Raw genomic sequence first — 23776 nt, forward strand, 5'->3', positions numbered from 1 at the left:
TGCAACACTTTTATACTTTTTTATATTTATATATCGCAAATCTTTTGTTAAAAACTGGAAATCTACAAAATATTTTGTGGTTTTACAGAGAACACATTTCTTCTTCTCCCCTAGGGTTTCTTGCTGCTTGTTACTGCTGCTGCTTGTTTGGTGATTTTCCTGGACTGTAAACTCTGTATTCCTTGGTGTGTTTGGCCACTGAAGTGTTTTCTTGAGTAACATAGTGGTCAACTAATGAATGAACAGAGATTTCCTCAAATGCCTTTAACAATACATTTCCCACACTTTGACAAGGGGCTCTATGTGTGTATTGAGACACACCTTTGAGACCATGGCAGGTTATATCTTTGTTTTAGCCTTCACATTTTGCTTTTGCAGAATCTAAAAGTCCACCAAAAATGATATATTTTGCACTACTCAGATCTTCCCTTGGTATGTGCAAAGCCCTACACATATATATGACCTTCTGAATCTCAGGAAAATGTCAATGCCCTCTATGAACATTTTATTCGCTATATTTTGTTTCTAGTTATTGCATCAACTTTTGCTTACTCAGCTTTTGTATTGCTGCTTGATGCAAGTACATAGTTAAACAATTGCTGCTGATTATTTTTGACAAAAGGCCTAGGTTTATGGCTGTTTATACTGAAAGAACTTTGGGGCAAGTCAAATAAAGAGAATTTTCTGGAGATGGGGCTTTTACACTGCTCCAAACTTGTCTGTCTCCTCTAGTAAATGCTAGCTTGCTAGTTTTTACAGCTATCTTGGTTGTGAGGTTATTGGTTTTTGCAAATACCACAGAGCTGTGGACAGGGGGATGTAAATAAGGCAAAGTAAAACACCACAAAGCTCACTGTTCTCATTGACATTCACCAATTCTTCTTGAGTAAGTGCTCCTCAAATTGTCGCAAACTTTTGGCTAAATTTTAGAGTCCTAAAAAAAAAAAAAAAAAGTTTATTTTGATATTTATTTTCAATGTGTTTCCCATGTTCTCATTTTATTATTTTTATGTACGATTTGGAGACACTTTGTCTTGTAAAAAGAAAATCAAAATCTCAAGGCCACCCCTCCCGCAGCTCCTCATGCAAAATGAAAGGTAAAGGCGCTGTGAAGAACCGGCCCCACAGTCATTCGTTAAGGAAATTTTTTGCTGATCTCCCAAAAGCAAGAATGATGCAAATTATAACTTTAGGTTGCAGGCTATGCCTGGTTCCTAAAACTAAAGCCTGTTTGATTCCACACTAATAATGAATTACAAGTTTATCTTTATAGGTGCAGACCAGGAGACAAGATAGGATCAGAAATTCTTCCACCTACTCAGGGACATCTACATAATTGATATTCCCTTCATTGCTCTTCTAACATTCGCCTTATCTTATGTAAAATGTACATTTTCTGGGGCTCACAAGAATGGACCCATTTTGACTCACAACCAGCCCCCCTGCTGTTTTGTTTTTCTTTCTCTTTGTATACTTTTAAATGCTGAAGCTTCCACATTCTCCTTCAGTAAAACAGCCACAGGTCTGTAGGTGGTTCATGTTTTTCTTGGATGCATCACAGGTTTTGGCTTAATAAACCTCCACTGATTGAGATTTTTTTCCCCTCAATCACTTATTTGGGTCAATAGTCTACTATTCCTAAAGTACCCTGTCCTAGCTTTTATTCATTTTTTTCAACAAGTATTTATTGAGTAATTGATATTTAAAAATATATGTGGGATAAAATGTGAACAAAACACTTGTTTCTTATTCTCATGGAAATTAAAAGCTAGTGGAATATCTATACATTAACCATTTATATAAATATATTATTATGAAACATTATTAAGAAAGAAAGAACTGTGATATTCCTGAAAATTTGAGGATATAAGTAAAGCCTCTCTGAATAATTGACACATATTTTAATACACAATATACACAGATTATATCTTGGAGGAAAGGATTGAAATATATATGGCAAAGTACATATAAATGTTCTGTGAGCAAGCAGCTTGTGCAAAGGCCCTGAGGTTGATGGGAGTTACTGAAGTAGGCTGATTGAACAGAGGTTTAAAAAGGGAGAGTGGATGCCTGATGAAGGGTAGGCAGATCAAGTCTGGTTTTGAGTAAAAAAAATGTTCTATTTAGGAAAGCAACATGACCAGATATTTATTTGAAAATACCTTCTAGGAGCAATGTGAAGTGCTAAAATATATATATATACATATATATATATTTATTTATTTCATTTAAGAAATTTTTCAGTGGGAAAATTGAGAGGTGATGATAATATTGACTAAGTTCATAAATAATTCAAAACTTTATGATGAGAAAGTTTATTAATAGACTTTATTAAATATAGTAATATTAACTGTGTTTTTAATACTTTAGAAATTTGTAGTAGTAAAATAAAATAAGTAAAATAATATGTGAACAAAATAGTAATCTGATCAGATCAGCAGAGTTAATTAATGTCAGTTATGCAAGGATAACAGTCTTTTTGCTTTAATAGACATATTTACTGGCAACATCTTGATTTTCACATTGATGTTATGCTAAACAAGCCAACTATAGGGTATAAATCAGAGGAACTCACCACTAAAACTTTATAGGCGCTACCTTTCCACAGAGTAATTAAACATATTATCTCAATTTAAAATTAAATAACAAAAATATGCACATAATAATTATTGAGAGAATAAACATTCCAGATTCAACAATTATTCATAAGTGAGTTTTTAATTTTGTGTTCATTTTAAAAGTCTGTCCTACATATAATGTTTAATCCTAAATGAAGGATGAATATTAAATATTGTCTGAAGCATTACATTTTTAATAAGATTTGTTCTGATAAATTACATCGTGTCTGAAGGAATTCACCCATCCACTTACATGCTTATTGTTATTAAAAGAACAGAGAATTTATGTCATGGTGTTTTTTAGGTTTACTAGTTCCCAGAGCAGAACAAATTATTTTCTGTAGGCTAAAAATGAAAACTATTTATCTTCTTCCTTGTATTCAAAGTATATTTCACAGCTCATGAGACTCAAATGGGAGGCAGTTTTCAATAAAAAATAGTGCTCAAATTTTGGCATAGTCAAGAAACAAAAAGGCACAGAATGGGTGGGGTGTACTGTCAGAAGGAGGGGCTATAAAATAATCCATCATATAAGTAGAGGCATAAGATGAATGATTTTAAATTTCATAGGAGGCAGATATTATGTTGAAGAGAGCTAAAATGGCAGCACTGTATCTTGAAATAATAGAAGGAAGACTACCTACAGAATGGTTATTCATAATGTAGTAAAAATAGATTTTTGAGCAATAGTCCTAATCAATTTTTACTGCAAATTTTTAGCCATCTCCCATTTCCTGAATATGAAAATTTATATTTGAAATCAAATAAACATATAAGCTGCCAATTCCATATGCATATTTTTATGGACTGAATTATTTTTCCTTCCAAATTGATAAGTTGAAGCTCTAACCCCCAAAGTGATTATATTTGGATATAAGGCCTTTAAAGAGGTAACTATTGAGGGTGGAAGGAACCTGTGACTTTCTTCTAACAATTTTTTTGAAGGACAGTAAATCATCAGGGAGAATGAATGGACCTGGGAGATGGGAGGCAGATATTACAGGAAGGTGAGAAGCAAGGTTGTCCTATTATGTAAATAAAGTCCCCCAAGTAATCTCTTGGAGCTGCTTCAGAAGAATAGATGTAAAGTCTTTCTGGGCATCATGATGACTCCCAGTCTCTCCTCTTATCTGGTGATTGATCTTTCCCAGATATTTGATCAGGTCCTTGGCAAGGGAGTTTAAGACAACTGATTGCATTTCATTTGGAAAGAAGCTTTCTTGGTCAGGTAAGGAAATTCCAGAGAGAGTCTCTCCCTGTACTTGGAGTGTGGGGAGGGGGCAGACAAGACAAGATTAGAAGAGCCCTGATGCTGAGGTAGCTTCTAAGGCCCCTCAGCATGTCAAAGTGACAGTCTTTTGGGTATCAGTTTCTGAGTTCAAACAACATGAAATCATTATAATAAGATATATCACTATGGTATATAACATATACCAATATATGATATATTGCATTTTTACTACATTTTCTTTTAATTTTTTATTAGATTTTCATACAACTATATATAACTTTTATAGTACTATCTTATTTTATTACTTAATTGATCATTTTAAGGTCTTATATCTTTATCTTGTTTAGGGTTTCTTAGCCTTGTTTTCCTTACGGTTTTAAAAAAAATGTTTCTCTATTTCCAGCTTGACCTTTTATTTTAGTTTTTATATATCTTGAAAATATCATATATCCAGGATTTTTCTTTAGTTGAATTTTTCTATCTTAATGGGTAAATTCAGTGCATTTATTTACAGTAGATTGATCATAAAATTTGTAGTTTTAACTAAATATAATATTTTTAAATATAAAAAAGTTTATTTCCACCAATGCCTCTTATTTATTTTACTACCTTTTCTTTTAGTTTCATAATTCAGGGGTCTTGCTAGAATTTTTCTTTGATTAACAACTATCTTCTCCTTACTGGCACTCACACTCAAACACATGTTTTCTGCTACTACCTAACAGAAAGATTCCAAGCACCCAGAAAATTAGACAATCATTGACAGGACAGAGAGTAATATTTACAATAGGCAATTAAGTAAAGAAAATTTTGAGGTATTTCCTTTAGTTTAGATGATTAGTCTTCTCTCTTATCCTCTGCCTTGTGCTACAATGATTTTTGCAATATTTTACTTTCTATTGTAACTTATTTTAAGTAGCAAAAAGTTCTCATATAATGCTGATTCATAATAGAAGATATTGGATGCCATCTATATTAAGTAAGAGAGGGTTTTAGGAAAGGGTTGTGGGGAATCAGTGATTTGTATATGTTTTATCTTTTAAATGTAAGTTATTTGAATATAGGTTATATAAATATCTGTAAGTTTAATGCTATGGGAAATGTAAACCACAATATATTCCTGTTAATTGGAATGCTAAAAAACATGTTATGTCAATTATTATGTCTATGTCACCAAGAATAGTGGTGGTAGTGAAAGGTACATCACATAGTGCCCCAGAAGCTTTTAATCATTCTTCTTGGAAGTACAGTTTTTCCCTGCATAATCCTTTACAGTTATCTCCACCCAATCTTGGTCTAGAACAGTGAAAATGTTTCTGAATAGAGTGGTATCATTTGTGTATTGTGTCCTTTCTTACTCTCAGATTATATTTTCATATAAATGAAGAAAATCTTTTTCTGTGTTGGAATTACTGTGTTGAGAACCAGGGTTAGAGAACATCTTTAGCATTGCAAGGCTTTGCTCTTCAGGTGTTCTCATGCTTAAACACCTGAATCCCTGCAAGTGCTGTGATTAGCAGTGAAGCAAAAAAAAGCAAAAAAAAAAAAAAAAAAGATTCCCAGCTTTCCCATGTCTGTTTTTTCCTCACATCTTCAAATCAGAGATTTTCATGGTATCCTTTCAATTCCTTCACTTAATTAGCTCAAACTGATAATTTTTTTAAAGAAAAAAGTTGTGACTTGTTACTTTGTGAGTTTTCTCTATTTTTTTCTCCCTGCATTATGAATAATAAAATTTCTAAATGAAATTTCTCAAATTTGTAACAGTATAGTGGTCACATTCCATGTTTTGCTGTAAATTAGAATATCTTCTGATTTTTTTTTCCCTTTAGTCACTTCAATAAAGCTTGCTGTTAAGAAAAATTGTATTTTAGAAAATTGAGATTTAAGGAGACATTTTAAAATTAAAATGAATTCTGAAAAATGAAATTAAATCAGGAAAATTGAATTATTTTGATTTTTTAGATGCCTGTATATTTCAGTTTATAGTCTCTTAATCATATTCTATTTTATTCTTGCTTTTTTATTTCATTATTTATAAACATACCAAAACTACCATTGGTTACTGATTTATACATATTTTTACTTATTTGTATTTTAAAGATATTTATTCTTTAATGCAGTGAACATTTCTTTGCACATTATATAAATCTATACATATTTGAAGCCTCAAACTTTTCTGAAAATTTTGTAATCATTATCAAGAACTTTTAAAATTTAATGAAGGGATTTGTAATATTTCTCTTTTTTTAATGATATTGAACTTGTAAAACAGCATAATGTTCTCAAAACTACATCATATTTTCATCCTATAATTGATCCCATTTTTAAACATTAGTTTTTGCAAAGCATGTCTCAACATAATCATAATGGCTCATATCAGGTTATGAAATAGGCAAATATCTATTGTCTGTAGTGCTTATGACCCAAGAGAAGCTGAAGAAAACAATTTACATATAGATAGATATATACGTTATGCTGTGAATGGAAAATAATGAAGACTATTCTGCTTTTCTTTAGCCATAAGTTGACTTGATATCTGTGGCTGACTCAGTGTAACAAAATTAATTTACTTTTGGAATTAATCTGTCTTTTGGGTATTTTAAGGTAATAACAAATAACTTTGATGATTGTGACAGAAGCATCAATAATGATTAATTACATAAATTTTGGTCATTAAAACTATGATTATAGTCCATGCAATTAAACTGGAAAAGAGCTGTATTTCCCACAATAATCAAAGAAAAATGGAGTCCAACAGGAAAGACTTTTAAATAGTGAAGAAATAGAATATGTTTGTGAGTCTGAAGGGAGAAAGGAGTAGAAACAATCAAATTAGGGACATAAGCCAGGAGACCACTGTCCCCATTTGTCATTAAAAAAAATAAGATTAAGAGACTGCTTTTCAATATTATCTTCTGTCCAATAGTAAAGAGAGGAAAGGTAGAAAGAAATGGCACAGAATTCAAATGTAGGTACAATTGAGAGTAAGACCTCATTTTTTATGGTAGAGAAATTACAAAATATTGGAAAATTAATATGCCAGCATCATATATGACACCTTTGGACTCACTTTGATAAAAATAAACCATGGTTCATTTGAAGATGCTTAGATGATTAAATAATGATTGTAAAACAGTTTGTATTTGGTGTGAATTATAGGTATATTTAATTATCTTATTCTTTGGAATTTAGAAATAGATACTATTGATTCAAAGATGATGGCTCAAATGAGAAACGATACCACTCAGGAGAAAATGATAATAGGATCAGCTGATTGATGTGACTAAATTGTAAATAATTTTCTGTTTTATACCTTCTTTAGGAAAAGAGTTGTGGGTTTTGTTGTTGTTGTTGTTGTTGTTTTTGTGTGTGTGTGTGTTTCACTCTGTTGCCCAGGCTAGAGTGCTGTGGCATCAGCCTAGCTCACTCAAACTCCTGGGCTCAAGCAATCCTCCTGCCTCAGCCTCCCGAGTAGCTGGGACTACAGGTATGTACCACCATGCCCGGCTAATTTTTTCTATATATTTTTAGTTGTCCAGATAATTTCTTTCTATTTTTTAGTAGAGATGGGGTCTCTCTCTTGCTCAGGCTGGTCTTGAACTTGTGAGCTCAAACGATCCGCCCTCCTCGGCCTTAGGAGAAGAGTTTGAACTGACTAATGGAATGACATTTTTGAAAGATTGAAGGAAAAATATCTGAGTATTCCTAAGATATGATGTAGCATGTTTCAGTAATGATAACATTGGAGAAAATATTGGACATAAATATACAAATTGTTTCTTAACTAAGAATCTCTATTGGGGCAAAAACTTTGTTCAACTTTTCAGAGTCCCTCAGTGTCCATGTTCTTTATCTTGCATTGGTGCACTTCCCTTTTCTGGAGGCTTCCACCTTCACTTGTAGATCAAATAGTATTTAAGATCATCCAGGATGTCCATGCTGCTATGATTGGCATGACTCAGCCCCGTTCCTCCTGTCTCATCCTACAGCAGGCTGGCTGATGAATGCTCTTGCAGTGATGACAGAAGAACAAACCTGGAAGTGCAAACACTCAGGTGCTTTGTAAGGTTTCTCCATGTACCATGTACCATACCTGCTATCAACTTGTCACAGCAAGTTACATGGCCAAACTAAGAATCAAATGATGAGAAGGTAGACTCTATATTTTCAGTTAGATGAAGGGTCAAGTCACATGGAAAAGGGTGTTGAAATTATGAGGGATGAAAAATATAGGTCCAGGCTAGGTGAGGTGGCTCAGGCCTGTAATCCTAGCACTCTGGGAGGCTGAAGCAGGAGGACTATTTGAGGTTGGGAGTTTGAGACCAGACTGAGCAAGAGCGAGACCTCATCTCTACTAAAAACAGAAAAATTAGCTGGGCATGGTGATGCACACCTGTAGTCCCAGGTACTTGGGAGGCTGAGGCAGAAGGATTGCTTGAGCCCAGGAGTTTGAGGTTGCTGTGAGCTAGGCTGATGCCACTATACTCTGACTAGGGTGACAGAGCACCACTCTGTCTCAAAAAAATTAAGAAAAGAAAGAAAGAAAAATAAAAAGAAAGAAAAAAAGAAAAGAAAAAAGAAAAATACAGGCTTGTAATGCAACCTACCTTGTTTACTTTGGCCCCATAGCCCTAAGGAAAGTAATGGATTAGCATTAGTACTAGTTCCTGGGTATCTGACCTTCTGTTATTGGCTCCCTTAACAAAGACATATTTCAGGCCAGGCGCAGTGGCTCACGCCTGTAATCCTAGCACTCTGGGAGGCTGAGGCGGGTGGATCGCTAGAGGTCAGGAGTTCGAGACCAGCCTGAGCAAGAGTGAGACCCCGTCTCTACTAAAAATAGAAAGAAATTATCTGGCCAACTAAAATATATATATACAAAAAATTAGCCGGGCATGGTGATGTATGCCTGTAGTCCCAACTACTTGGGAGGCTGAGGCAGTAGGATCACTTAAGCCCAGGAGTTTGAGGTTGCTGTGAGCTAGGCTGACGTCACGGCACTCACTGTAGCCTGGGCAACAAAGTGAGACTCTGTCTCAAAAAAAAAAAAAAAAAAAAAACAAAGACATATTTCTATTGAATAGTCCCTTCATTATATTATTTTCAGCTAAATCCATTTGAGTATAATTTTTTTACAAGCGCACAGACTGATATATAATAATTTATCACTCCTGTAAATAACTTATGTATCAGTCCTGTTGACTTATGCTTTTAGCAGTAGTAATTATCCACCCACTCTCATCAACGCTGCATTTAGTAAATAATCCAGGTTCTTTTCAATCCAGCTTCCTCCCTATGGGTTTAAGTTTCCTATTCTTAGAAAGTCCCTGGTTGCATTTTAAGCTGGAACTCAAAAGCAGGATTTAGTTGTTATAGACTAACCTGGGACCTAGAGGGTGACACACAAGATACTCTGCCAGTGTAGGTCTTTATACCATTTCTGTTGTTTGAACAAATGCGCCATTGATAGTTCTACTGATTTAGAGATTGGGTGCTTAGAAGACAGTAAGTGACAGGTTCAGATGTAGGTAGCCACCAAAAAACATCTGCTTTGAAAATAAATACAAAATACTTGATCATCTAACAAAGATGTTCTACCCAAATCAGCACAGTATAGGGGAAATAATTTTTAAAAGGATATTGGCAAGAAAGTTCTTGGTGGCCTCTTGCGTTTACATAGTATTTTACAAGTGAGTGTACATCTGCACCTTTTTCCAAACTATGTTCTCAAGGATTTGTGCATAACAAAACAGTCTTGAAGATTGACATAGTGTCGCCCAATGAAGAGCAAAACCCAAACATTCTTACTGCACAGTTTAAAATAATAGGGATAATTAAAATCAAGATTTTTCCTCCAGTAATAAAGCTTACTGCATGTGCAGTTGCTAACTAACCCTCTTTATATTACCCAGTGAAAATTGGGTTTCAGGAACTGATGCAGAAATACAGATACTCTGGCTATGATGATTGTTCATAGTTATAAACTGTACTATGTCCTTGAGCCAGGAGTCTTGTGTCTTCTGTTGTCATTCATGAAATTTTGGAAAAAATAACTATTTATATTTCAGATGGGATAAAATTTTTCTGATCCTTCACAGTCTTTGAAAAATAATTGTACCTTTTTTTAGTCCAACAAATAATCAACCATTATTCTGAACATTAATCATGATCATGGCAAAATTGTGCCATTGTAATTTTTTAGAACTTGTTTTCAACAAATTAAAAATAATGTTATATAAAACATAGATACATTGTAAAGTGTTTTTAACACATGTTATGTAAATTGAGACTGACATTCTGAGAGGTTGTCTACCATATTCATGGTCACACAGCACCTCAGTTTTTCCATCTGCAAAATTATATTAATAGTAACAACTGTTTCATAGTGTTAATTGACATAAATTTCAGAAATACTTAGTATGTGTTTGATACATAAAGCATTAAGTGAGGGTTATAAGTAAATACACATTTTATAATTGTTAAGCATGTGGACAGAGGAGACAGATAGCCTAGCAGTCAATCCTTAAACAATATACTAGTTATTTACTAATAAAATTATGATATTTATTTACATATCACAAATTATATAAATATTTTTAAAGTCCTTGACATTTTTATTTTTCCATATACAGCTATCCACATTTATTTTTAAATAGCTATATAAATTCAGGTATTGATAAAATTAAGATGGCTCTATCCTGAACTACCTAACTTGTTATTTACAGACAGCCAAAGTGCTATATTGAAGGTTACAGAAGAACATAAAAGTTCTGAATTGCACTGAAGCTCTCGTAAGCTGGTGGTTATAATGACCAACAGAGACTCCACAAACCATTTACTCACAAGAGGAAAAATGGCAATGATTGGATTAGAAATGGAAAGACTAATGCATTTTTGTCCTTAAGGATTAGAAGAAAAATGGTTCTTTCAGCTCTGCAAGTGAGCACAACAAGCAATCCGGAAGCATTATTTGTGTGAAGCAGTTTGTAGAATTTGTTCCATTTGTCACTGGAAGTACTGGTGGAGTCTCAGCAAAATATGAGTTATGGTGCAGCCCCAGGGTTAGTGGCCACATGTTCAAAACAATACCTTAGGTTTAAAGGTGATTCACATCCCCAAAAGCACTCAGCAGTATCATATACCCCAAATTATCAACCTTCAACTTCCAGCATCTTTTAAAAGAAGGATAGAAGATCATCTGACCAGATAAAATGTAAAGGAAATATACATAATATGTATGTATATATTAAATGTATAATACATATATGTGATTTTTCCCTATGTAATCTATTAAACATTTTTAGTGAATGGTTATATATCTATCTCTGAGGACATTTTCATTCTTTTATACTAACTTATTAACCTTGAAGTTGAGACTTCACTGCATGCAAAAGCTCTTCCATTTTAGGTAAATAGTGTCTAAGTAGCTGTTTAGTTTACTTTAAAAAGGAAAGAAGAATGGCACTCCCTCTAATCCATAGAATTTCTGAGGTCTTTGAAGGGCAACAACAACTAGAAAACGAGAATTTGTATAGTATGTAAAATAGTCATTGGCAATTTGTACATAATTTGCCCAATGCCTATGGTTAGAAGGTGACAGCTTTTGGAAATAAAGCATTTCTCAACCATAAAATTTTAAAATGACTAAAAAACTAGCTAGGCAATTCTTTGGTCACCGTTGTAGAATCAGCTTCTAAAATCTGACATAGAGGAAGGACTATACCAATCTGAATGTGGATCACACCTACTGCTACATTGTATATCATTAAAATGACTTCAATATTTTAACTATTTTGAATTTTTTGTTTGTATAAACAATAAGCCAGATGAAAATTCACTGTCAGAAAGCAAATCGATACTAGACTGTTTATATGTGTCAAGCATTGTTTTAGACATTAGACATTGGACATCTCTGCTGTGGTTAGAATTATTCTAGGGCAACCTTTGACATCACCCCCCTTTCTGTTGTAAAAATTAATTCCCCTGAGCTGTGGATGAGACCTGTAAATATGACAGAATATTCACTTTCTTCGTTAGGTTATATTATATGGCAAAACTAATGAGATTGTGCTTGGGGTTTTCATACAACATCTTTTCTACTTCTTGACACCAACTGGGTGTGTCTACAATACAATTCAATTCAACTACCCAGAGTTAGCACAGATCCCACAAGTTAAGGGGTCAGTCTGACAAGAATTCTCACACTTTAGATGTCGGCTACAAGTGGAAATCGAGGCGACCTATACTTCTTCCTGGCCTGCTACAAATTTGGGGATTTCCACAACCTCGGCTTAGATTTGATAATTTGTTAGGTTGACTCACAAAACTCAGAAAAGCGATATACTAATGATTGTAGTTTTATTATAAAAGATACAAATGAACAAATAGATGAAGAGGTACATACAGGGATATCCCAGAAGGGTCCTGAGCACAGAACCTTCTGTCTCCATGGATTTGGAGTGTGCCACACTCCCAGCAGGAGCAGGTAGATAAATTCACCAACTTGGAATGTCCCCCAAATCTTTCCATTCTGAGGTTTCTTTTGTTTTTGTTTTTGTTTTTTTTTTATTCAAGGCTTTAATAAGTAGTTATGATTGATTAAATAACTAGCTATTGGTGATTGGACTCAATCTCCAGCCATTCCACCCTCACCAGAGGTTGAGGAGGTTCCTAAAAGTTCTAGCTCTCTAATCACCTGATTGATTTTTCTGGTGACCAGCCCCGACCCTGACTCTGTCTAGCTCCTGCCTCCAGAAGTCATCTCATTAGCATACAAAAGATATTGCTTAAAATTTTAAGCAATAAAAACAAAATGGGAGGTATTAATTTTCCAGACTTCAAACTGTACTACAAGGCTGTGGTTCTTAAAATTGCCTAGTATTGGCACAAGTGCAGGGACACAGACCAGTGGAACAGAACAGAAAATCCAAATACAAAACCATCCTTATATAGACATCTAATCTTTGACAAAGCAGACAAAAACATACTCTGGGGACAAGAATCCCTGTTCAATAAATGGTGCTGGGAAAATTGGATAGCCACATGTAGAAGACTGAAACAGGACCCACAGCTTTCACCTCTCACAAAAATCAAATCATGGTGGATAACAGACTTAAACCTTAGGTATGAAATGATTAGAATTCTAGAAGAAAATGTAGGAAAGACTCTTACAGACATTGACGTAGGCAAAGAATTTATGAGGAAGACCCCTAAGGCAACCACAGCAACAACAAAAATTAATGAATGGGATCTGATTAAATTAAAAAGCTTCTGTACAGCCAAACAAACAGTCACGAGAATAAACAGACCATCTACAAAATGGGAAAAAATTTTTGCATACTACACATCAGATAAAGGACTGATAACAAGAATCTATTTAGAACTCAGGAAAATCAGCAAGAAAAAATCAAACAACCCTATCAAGAAGTGGGCAAATGACATGAATAGAAACTTCTCGAAAGAAGATGTAAGAATGGCTAACAAACATATGAAAAAATGCTCAACATCCCTAATCATCAGAGAAATGCAAATCAAAACCACAATGAGATATCATTTAACCCCAGTGAGAATGGCCTTTATCAAAAAGTCCCAAAACAACACATGTTGGCGTGGATGCGGAGAGACAGGAACACTCATACACTGCTGGTGGGACTGCAAACTAGTGCAACCCCTGTGGAAAGCATTATGGAGATACCTTAAACAGATTCAACTAGACCTACCATTCGATCCAGCAATCCCACTATTGGGCATCTACCCAAAGGAACATAAGTCATTCTATGACAAAGACACCTGTACCCGAATGTTTATAGCAGCACAATTCACAATCGCAAAGATGTGGAAATAACCCAAATGAGCATTAATTCATGATTGGATTAGTAAATTGTGGTGTATGTATACCATGGAGTATTACTCAGCTATAAGAAATAACAGTGATACAACATCTCTTTGGTTCTCCTGGAGAGAGTTGGAACCCATTATATTAAGTGAAGTATCTCAAGAACGGAAAAACAAGCATCACATGTACTCACCAGAAAATTGGTTTCTCTGATCATCACCTAAATGCACATCTGGGAATGATACCAATCGGATTTCAGACTGAGGTGGGGAGTGGGGGGAGGGGATGGGTGCATGCCTACATGATGAGTGCGTTGCGCACCGTCTGGGGAATGGTCATGCTTGAAGGTGCTGACTCGGGGAGGGGGGGTGCGAGGAGGGGATGGGTGTATACCTACATGATGAGTGCAATGCACACTGTATGGGGAATGGACACGCCTGGAGCTCTGACTCGGTGGGATAGGCGGTCCATGGGCAACGTATGTAACCTGAACTTTTGTACCCCCATAATAAGCTGAAATAAAAAAAACAAAAAACAACAAAAACAAAAGATATTGCTATTATTCAGAAAATTCCACAAGTTTTAGAGGTTTTTGGCAGGAATCAGAGTCAAACAAAATATATTTTTTATTTTACTACAGAGAGTCATTTCAATGATTATATTACCAATGATTATGTTACCCAAAATGTTTTTCATGCACAACATAAAAACATTTTTGTCAATGACAGATTGCATATATGATGGTGGTTCCATAAGATTATAATACCATATTTTTACTAGACCTTTTCCATATTAGATATAGTAAAAGATACAAATACTTACTATTGTGTTACAATTGCCTGCAGTATTCAATATAGTAACATGTTTTTTAGCCTAGGAGCAATAGGCGATATTACATAGCATATGTCTGTAGTATGTTATACCATCTGGGTTTGTGTGAGTACATTCCATGATGTTCTCACAATGACAAAATCACCTAAGGATGTATTTCTCAGAATGTATCCTTGTCATTAAGTTGAGTGACACATGGCTGTGTAAGATTCTGTTTTAGCAGACTGAAAAGAGACTTTCCAACTGGACTTGAAGCGAAGTTCCATATCTGGAGAGGGCCATGTGGCACAGAATGGTGGGTGGGTTCTAGGAGCTAAGTATGGCTCCAGCTGGCAACTAGTAAGAAAGTAGGATCCCTAGTTTTATAACTGCAAGGAAGTGAATTCTGATAATACCCAGTGAGCTTGGTAGTGAATGCTAACTAAGCCTTTTGGATGAAGTCATAGCCCTGGCTGATGAGACCCTGAGCAGAGAACTCTGCCCAGAATCTTGGACTAAGGACACTATGAGATAATAATAAATTTGCATTGTTTTATGAACTAAAAATAAAATCCTAAGCCCTCTAATAACTGAACAGACCCTGTCTTGCCCAAGAGGACCCCAGAAAAACCTTAAAACGGAGTTTCTAGCCATGATGGGATGGGAGATATAAAGCACAATTATACATGTGCATGTTTTCTCTCTTCATAAATATTCATGACTCATCCTATACCTTGTTAAATGTGTATATTTAGTCACCCCATTCAATATGAAATTCTGTTACTCTCTTTTTCTCCCTTTAGGCACGTGTCCTTATCTTGTGGCTGGCAGCCATGTTTCCCAGCCTGCCAGAATGTCCACTGCAGGTTATAAAACCCTTACAAGAAATAAAGCTCTAATTTTTCCATATTATAAACCTTGATAATTGTTTTTTAGGTTAACAGTTCTAAGCCACTGTTTGTGATAATTTCTTACACAGCAATAAAAAGAATCTAATTCACTTGGCTTCATGGAACTTGTATTAAGGGAGACAAATAATGAATATCCAGCAAAAAAATAAATAACACAGTTTCAGAAGATAAGTGGTTTGAAGTATATTAATATTAGCAGAGTGTAAGAGGACATGAGTAGTGTCTCAATGATGAGGAATGAGGATACCAAAAGAACAATACATGAAGGCTCAAGATCCTGAAATAGGGAGGAACTCAATACATGTAGGAAGAGCCAAAGTGTTGCATCGCAGAGCAGAATGTACCAGAGGGGGCATAAATAACAGAGTCTGGGTAGGGGAGGAGTTTGAACAAGAAGGAAGGGGTCAGATAATGAAGGATCATGATGGTTATTTATTTCTACATTTTGAAACTCTTTCAATAGCTTAAGTGATCTCTTACCTGGAATTTTAAAAACATTGACCATTTTTGAGAGATAATTTTGATAGCTTGTTCAAAGTCTTCAAACTCTGCTTATCTGTTTATTTTTCTAACTATTCTTCAGTCAATTTTGATGATGAATTTTATTTTCACACAATGCACTATTTAATTATTATATCCAACTTTACATATAACTAAAGAGATCTCCAATCTTCTCTATGTGCATTGGAGACAATGACAATGAATGACATTTTGTTTTTCTGAGTAAGCTTTGAAATTAATTTACAATGATACTATGTTTCTGGTTTTCTATGCATTAACTTTACGCTTGGGTAATCAGGGATTTATTCTTATTCAACTTTTCGATTGTTTTGTATTTATGTAGCAATTCTAAACATCTAATCATACTTTCATCAATTGCTATCATTTTGTCAGAATAAAATAATCATCAGTAACGTGGTGTGCTGGAGCTGGTGGCTTGCACTGGCTCACAAGAGACCATTCCCAACTGCATGATCCGTGATGCCATGTTCACAGCTTGAAATTGTCTATGGTTGTAGTATAATAGTTGTACCACAAAATCAGCAGACACTACAATTAGATATTTTGTTTCCTCAGAGAGTCAGTTGTTAAAATTTACTAACATACCAGTAATCAAATATAACATTTACGTATGTTGATTAACATAAATTGCAGCATCAGATTTTTCTATAAATCTTGATGGTTTAGTTTGACTTTTCTATGAACTATTAAAGCAATTTTTGAAAAAAAAGAACACCTTTTTACCAATTGCAATTTATGCATATGACGTTATTTATATGTATACCTTTGGTAATTACATTTAATGTAATAAAATTTAATTTATATGTATAAGAAGTTAATTAAAAATAGTTTATTCTGGATGCTGAAATTAATATAGACTCATCAAATTCAATTACATTCGTTAATTAGAATTTGTTTTTATACCAATATCCTTCTATCCCTCAAGTAACTTATAATTTGGGGATATAGTATGGCTTTCTGCTAGTAGGTAATTGTTGGTGGCAAAATAAAAAGTCTGCACTGTCATTAAGCTTTCCCATCAAATTAACTGGAAAGGAAAATATGCCTAGCTCCACATCTAAGCACAAGGGAAACATGGAGAACAACAATTATTTCTTTCCCTGCAGTGTTTAGTTTTGTCAGAGGAGAAAACTAAAAACAAAACAAGGAAAAATACATTTTAAATACATTGCTAACAAAATATTATAGAATCATTGTATTTGTACTTTAGTTAAAAACAATTAGTAAATAAAAATATATTAGCAAAAATATTACAGAATCATTGTATTTTAGTGAAAAGCAATCAGTAAAGAATATGTATCATTTCTGTATCTTAAAAACATTCTTATGAATGGAATATCAGAGAAAGAACCACATTTACAAGCCATGATATATATTAATATAATGTGAATTTATCTAAACACTATTTTTAAAGTCATTTATTGTACCTTCCAAATAATTATGGGCTACACTCATTTATATATTTTCGCCCCCAAATTTTTATATCCAATTCTTTCCAGAAATTTCTGGGATGCCACTTACTTGTACCAATTTCTGCCTAGGCAAACAATGAAAAGAATCAGATTGTAATTTTTATTATGTAGCAGACTCAATCATCAGGGGCCCCATTTTCTTCTCTGGCTATGCCAACTTCTATTACTTCTGCTATGAAAGAAAACTATTCTATGCCTTTGTACTGAGCAGTACAAAGCAGTTGGCTGGCATTTAATGTACAGGACCAATTCATAAGCCATTTTACACATACTTTAATTCTTTTACTCAGATTCTTTAAACATACTCAGTTACTTACCTCCAAGAAAAGATAAAACATTTGTTAGTTTCTTTTTTGATGACCATGAAAATTCCTATACTAATAGTGACACTAGTATGTGCTCCAAATAAATAAGCATTACTTGGTAGTTTAAAATATATGAATGTTCTTCAGGTTCTTTAATAAGTCAAATTAAATATTCTGTGTAATACTCATTCTTATTTTTATTGTTTTAATTTTTTTAAATTTTTAATCATTTCATTTCTCAGATAATGAATATTCTAAGAGCAACGCTAGCTATAAATTTCCCTTCCTGTTTTATCCTAAGGGAAAAAAGCAGCAAAGAAAAATGGTAGTTATTTCTGAGAGGTATTCTAAATATGATGCTTCATAGTTTGTTTTTAAGGAAAATATAGAGTAATGAGATAAGACAAACAGTAATCTCACAGTAATATGACTAAGAGATTCAAGTATATTTTTACTTGGTGTTTTTTGACACACATCTAGTGATAAAATTTTAGTTTATAAACTAAAGTTAAAACACTTAAGACAAGATATATTATTGATGTTTTTGAAAGCAATATATTTTTTCCAAGTACATCTCTGGTCTTCAATATTAATTTCCAAAAACTGTGAATAATTTCAGTATTAATTATTGAACTAGGTAATACTACAATTTACCATAAATCCCAGGACATAACTGAAAAAGAACGGGGGTGCTAAAATTTAATAAAAGCATACTTTTGTCATATAATTCATTTATTGACAATTTGGTTTTAATATTTTGGTTCATAGCTAATTTGGAATTTTATTCTGACAGTCATTTTGTCACAATTGTTTTCTTACCCTTTTAAAATTATGGTTTGATCATTTGAGAATTATTTTTCATGAATGCTGTATTATAGAGGTTGCATGTATTTTAGGTACAATGAATAGTTAATCTCTACTAATCCATAAAAAAAATATGTACATCATTGGTTCAATGTTATAATTCTTCTTTAACCTTTATATAAGCAAATAATAAAGTTTTGTATACTCAGAGATAGAAAAATACTTGTTATGTGCTCAGTGTAGTTATTGAATAAATACAAACTCCCCCGTTAGGAATTCCTATTTTATCTATTGGTCAGTTTTTCCATTTCTATTCAGCACTACATGTTTTATGAAAGTGTACTATAGAACACAAAATAATTGAAAAATGGATTAGGAAGTGAAGGAGATGAGACCTGCGTGATTGACAAAATTTTTCATGCCACTTAATTGAATGACTCAACATAGTAAGATATCAATTCTCTTCAAATAAAACTTTTATTCCAATGATTTTCTAATCGAAATACCAAGAATTTTAACTTTTGGAACTTACTCCTTTTAAAAATTAATCTGGAAGAATAAGCACGTAAATGTAATATAAGAAATTTGACATTCTCTTTCTAATATGCAAAACGACTATCAGTTTAGAGAATTGAATTTTTTTCATATCACTTCTCCACATTTCTTATTATGAAATAATATTTACTTTAATGGTTTTTGCCTAATACATATGAAACTTTTCATAACACTTTTAAGTGCTGGTATACCTTTTGAACTATTTTTTATTTGACTCATGATGTATTAATCTCTCTCATCAGTTCCAACAATATTTTTTCAGTTGATTCTTTTGGATTTTCTAGGTAAAAATTATTTGTAATAATTGTAACTTATTTTGAGTATTTTTTCTTATTTTTGGCATATTCATATTACTTAACCTCTCTGAAAACTATGTTGAATAGGCAGTACTTCTGCCTTTTTTTCTGACTTTGAGGGCAAGTTTTTAACTCTTCATCTAAGTAATAAAGTAATAATAAAGTAATATCTTTTTTTTGCATTCATATGATTTCATTTATATGATGTAGAAAATGAAGCAAAATTAATCCATGCTGTTAGAAATTAAGACCATGCTTTCTTGGGAGTGCTATCATATAATGACCAGAACAGAATACAAGACACCAGGATGGGGGCTTCTGGAGTGTATTAATCAACTGTTCTTGATCTGGGTGCTGTTTACAGGAGTGTGTTTAGTTCTTAAGAATTTATCCAGCTACACCTTTATTGTTAGTTTCAAGTAGTCTTAAGTTAAGAAAATTGTCTATTCCAGTTAAATAAAATGTTTTTGTTTTCCTTTAAAAGAAATGTAAAATTTTGTTAAATTCATATGTCACCAGGACCAGGAATTTCTCTTTTATTCATTTAATTTGGTGAGATACATAAATGTGTTTTTCAATTTAAAATTGTAACTTATTCTCACAATAAAAACTACCTGGATTTATTAAATGTCTTACTTTTTGAAATAATTGCATGTATATGCTTTATAGAATTTTATTAAAATTTTTGCCTTCTATTTTGCCAAATAAAATTGGTCTATAGATTTTGTGTTTTATAGATATCTTTTTCTGATTGTGGTATCACTACCATGATACTTTTTTTCTCAAAACTTTTGTAAGACATACTTTCATATATTTAATAGTTTAAGTAACCATAATGATATATATCTCATAAGTTTTTAAAAATATGTCTGTAAAACATCTTGGATTGGTGACTTTTTGGAAACGAATAGATAGATTTCTACCTTTTAAAGCAGTGCAGAAGGTAACAGGTAAGCCTCCAATCACTATGACAGCACAAGCAAGAGGAGAGATGGCCAGATCCCCCAATCTCTCATTTGTCCCCATAGAATGGCACTGATGGAATGTTAGATATGTCAGCATAGACAGGGGAATTGTCTTACCAAAGACCCTGCAAACAAAAGGCTCTTGACTTTTGTTTTATAAAACCTGGGATCAGAGAGGGAGGGAGAAGGAGAAGAGTTAGGAGTGGAAATGTACTGAATACTGAGTGGAAGTGGGAAAAAGTATTTTCAATTCTCTCTCCCGCCACAACTCATAAGAAGATAAAAGCAGAGGCATCTTAGGAAGTTCTTGGACAAAGGCCTCAGTAAAGAGACTTCTGAATGGAGGTGGGAATGGAGATGTCTGGGCTAGGGATGTAGATAATCAAAGAGCATGGCCCACCAGGAAGACCTGGGTCCTTGACTGCACCTCCCTTCAGAGACTGCGATGCACTGGCTGTGCACAAAGTCTGCGGTGGGAGGGCAGCTTTGCTTATGAGTCCTGCCAGGTAAAGCCTTTGTAACTGCCTATGGCCAGGCCTGAACAATCACAAATAGATTTTGGTCTGGAGTCAAACTCCTCAATGAAGATATATTCATTAAAATGCAGATTCTTAGCTACCAAATGCAATAGCTCTGTGTGTGTATGTACACACACACACACACACACACAGACATATGCACACATATCTATTACAGAAAATGTGGGGACATATTAGTTTTATACTAAGTTAAGCTACTACTCAAAATAGTTTGTAGAAGAAACTGTGTTAATTGTCTTCAGCATCTGTGTCCCCTTTTCTGTGTCCCCATTTTCAGGAAAATATCTGTTCTTAGTGGTAGTCAAATTATTATTAAAGTTTTGAAAATATTTGGAATAAATTAAGTGAAATATAGTCTGGATTGCTGAATCGTTGTATTAGTGTTTTTCAAATTGTGTTCTCATCCAGAATCCTTTCTTTAAGAAGCTTCTTTCACACACACACACACACAAAGTAAAAAATATATAAACATTTGGATTGTGATGATGGCTATTGTAATTAATGCTAGTGTGCATTTTCATATACAGATATTTGTTTTTTTTTTTTTTTTTTTTTGAGACAGAGTCTCACTTTGTTGCCCAGGCTAGAGTGAGTGCTGTGGCGTCAGCCTAGCTCATAGCAACCTCAAACTCCTGGGCTCAAGCGATCCTCCTGCCTCAGCCTCCCGAGTAGCTGGGACTACAGGCATGCGCCACTATGCCCAGCTAACTTTTCTATATATATATTTTTAGTTGTCCATATAATTTTTTTCTATTTTTAATAGAGACGGGGTCTCGCTCTTGCTCAGGCTGGTCTCAAACTCCTGACCTTGAGCGATCCACCCGCCTCGGCCTCCCAGAGTGCTAGGATTACAGGCGAGAGCCACCGCACCCGGCGTGATATTTGTTTGAATACTTGTTTTTAGTTATTTGGGGGCATATACCTAGAACTGGAGTTAGTGGGTCATAAGGCAGTTCTATGTCTAATTTTTAGAGGAAATACCAAACGGTTTTCCACAACTATCACACGATTTTACATTTCGACCAGGAAAAATACCAGGGTTCCAATTTCTCACATTCATGCCAACACAAGTTTTTGTCTGATTATTATTATAATTGCTATCAAATTGTGCAGTGGTATATCATTGTGATTTTGATTTACAGTTCTCTTGTGACTAACAATGTTGAGCGCCTTGTCACGTGTTTCTTGGCCATCTGTATATCTTCTTTGGAAAAATGTCAATTCTAATCATGGGCCCATATGTTAATTGGATTGTTTCTGTTGTTGAGTTGTAGGAATTCTTTATGTACTAGATACTGGTTCCTTATCAGATATGCGTATGATATGATTTACAATTTTTTTCCCATAACATAGGTTATTTTTTCACTTTCTTGATAGTGTTCCTTTTTAGATAAAAGTTTAAATTTTGATGAAGTCCAATTCTTCTTTTTATTCTGTTTGTTGCCCATGCTTGTAGTGTTATTTCTACCACAGAACTCCTTTTTTGTATGAACTCTCACATCCTCAATCCACATGGTCATCACCAGTGTTGTGTTAATACAATGCTGCTGCTGACTGGTCAAAATATGTACACCTTAATCTGGGTCAATAAGTTTCCTTCATGGGGTTTTTGATTTGAGTTTGAGTACATCAGGCATTCTTAGTGGTGGTGCCAGAAGGTGTGAAACATGAAATTATGATCTTGTTTGGTAGATACATTTCCTACCCCATGGAGAAATACTGTAGTTAAAGTTAGACTATTATGAGAAGAGAAACAGAGACAGGTGCCTGAGATATAGTTCTGATTATTCAAGCCTTGAGTGACAATGGCCTCTAATGCCCACTTCTGCTCCTCAGCTTTCTTTCAGTAAAATTATTTGATACTAAGTTAAATTCCTTAGGAAATTCTTGTTCATTTAATTTTTAAGCTAAGTCAATTTGAGTTTTCTCCCCTTGCATGCAAATGAGTCTCTAAATAATACATAGCTAATTTGAGCTACATAGAGCATTAAAATGGAAAATGATGGTTAATCAACCAAATTACCACTGCATTGATTTTATTTATCCTGTAAGTTAAATAATTAGACTCACTTCCTTGTCTCCTCAACAAGCACTACTACCTCATCATTCTAAATTTCATTTGTTCAATATCCTGCTCTTTTTTTCCTTAAATCCCTCTTGTGCTTCTGAATTTCTCCAAAGTTATATATTAACCCTCAAAAATCACCCATCCCTAGTACCAATGTTTTCTCTTCTTTCTGTTAATTACTTACTTAAACATTGCCTAAATTTTCCATTTTATATTTATGCTCATTATTTAGGCATTGTTAATTTGGTTTCAATAAACAATAAACTAAAAATACCTCAAGAAAGCAGGAATTTATATGTCATAAAACCAGAAAAAGATATCAATATCCAAGTTTAGGAAATTCACATAAAGAAACAATTGCAAGCAGAAATTACCCTGTCTTTTTTGCACAAACACATCACTATCTCCCATCTTTCATTCTTTCTGTGCATCTTTTCCACTGTTATGCTTCTTTCTTCATCATAATAAAACTTGCTCCCTTACAGACTCTCTGAGAGTCAAAATCTGTCTCAGCATAGAGTAGTTACCCAAAATGCAAAGTCTAAAAACAACACCCTTTTATCATCTCAGAGTTTCTGTTTGTCATGAGTTCACTCATATATAAATTGGGTCCCCTGCTTCAGGTCTTTCATGAGGCTGCAATCAAGGTGTCTGTCAGGGCTGACGTTGCAACTGAAGGCTCAACTGGGGAGAAAGAAACTCCAAAGCTCACACGTGTCTGTTGGCAGAATTTACTTGTGCAAGAAGTGCTGGACTGAGGATATCAGTTCTTTTTTGGTTCCTGAACAGAAGCCAATTTTATTTCTATGTCACATGAGTAGCTTGTTTTAATGTGGCAGATT

The sequence above is a fragment of the Eulemur rufifrons genome, chromosome 7 (assembly GCF_041146395.1).
Source record: "Eulemur rufifrons isolate Redbay chromosome 7, OSU_ERuf_1, whole genome shotgun sequence".
Taxonomy (NCBI): Eukaryota; Metazoa; Chordata; class Mammalia; order Primates; family Lemuridae; genus Eulemur; species Eulemur rufifrons.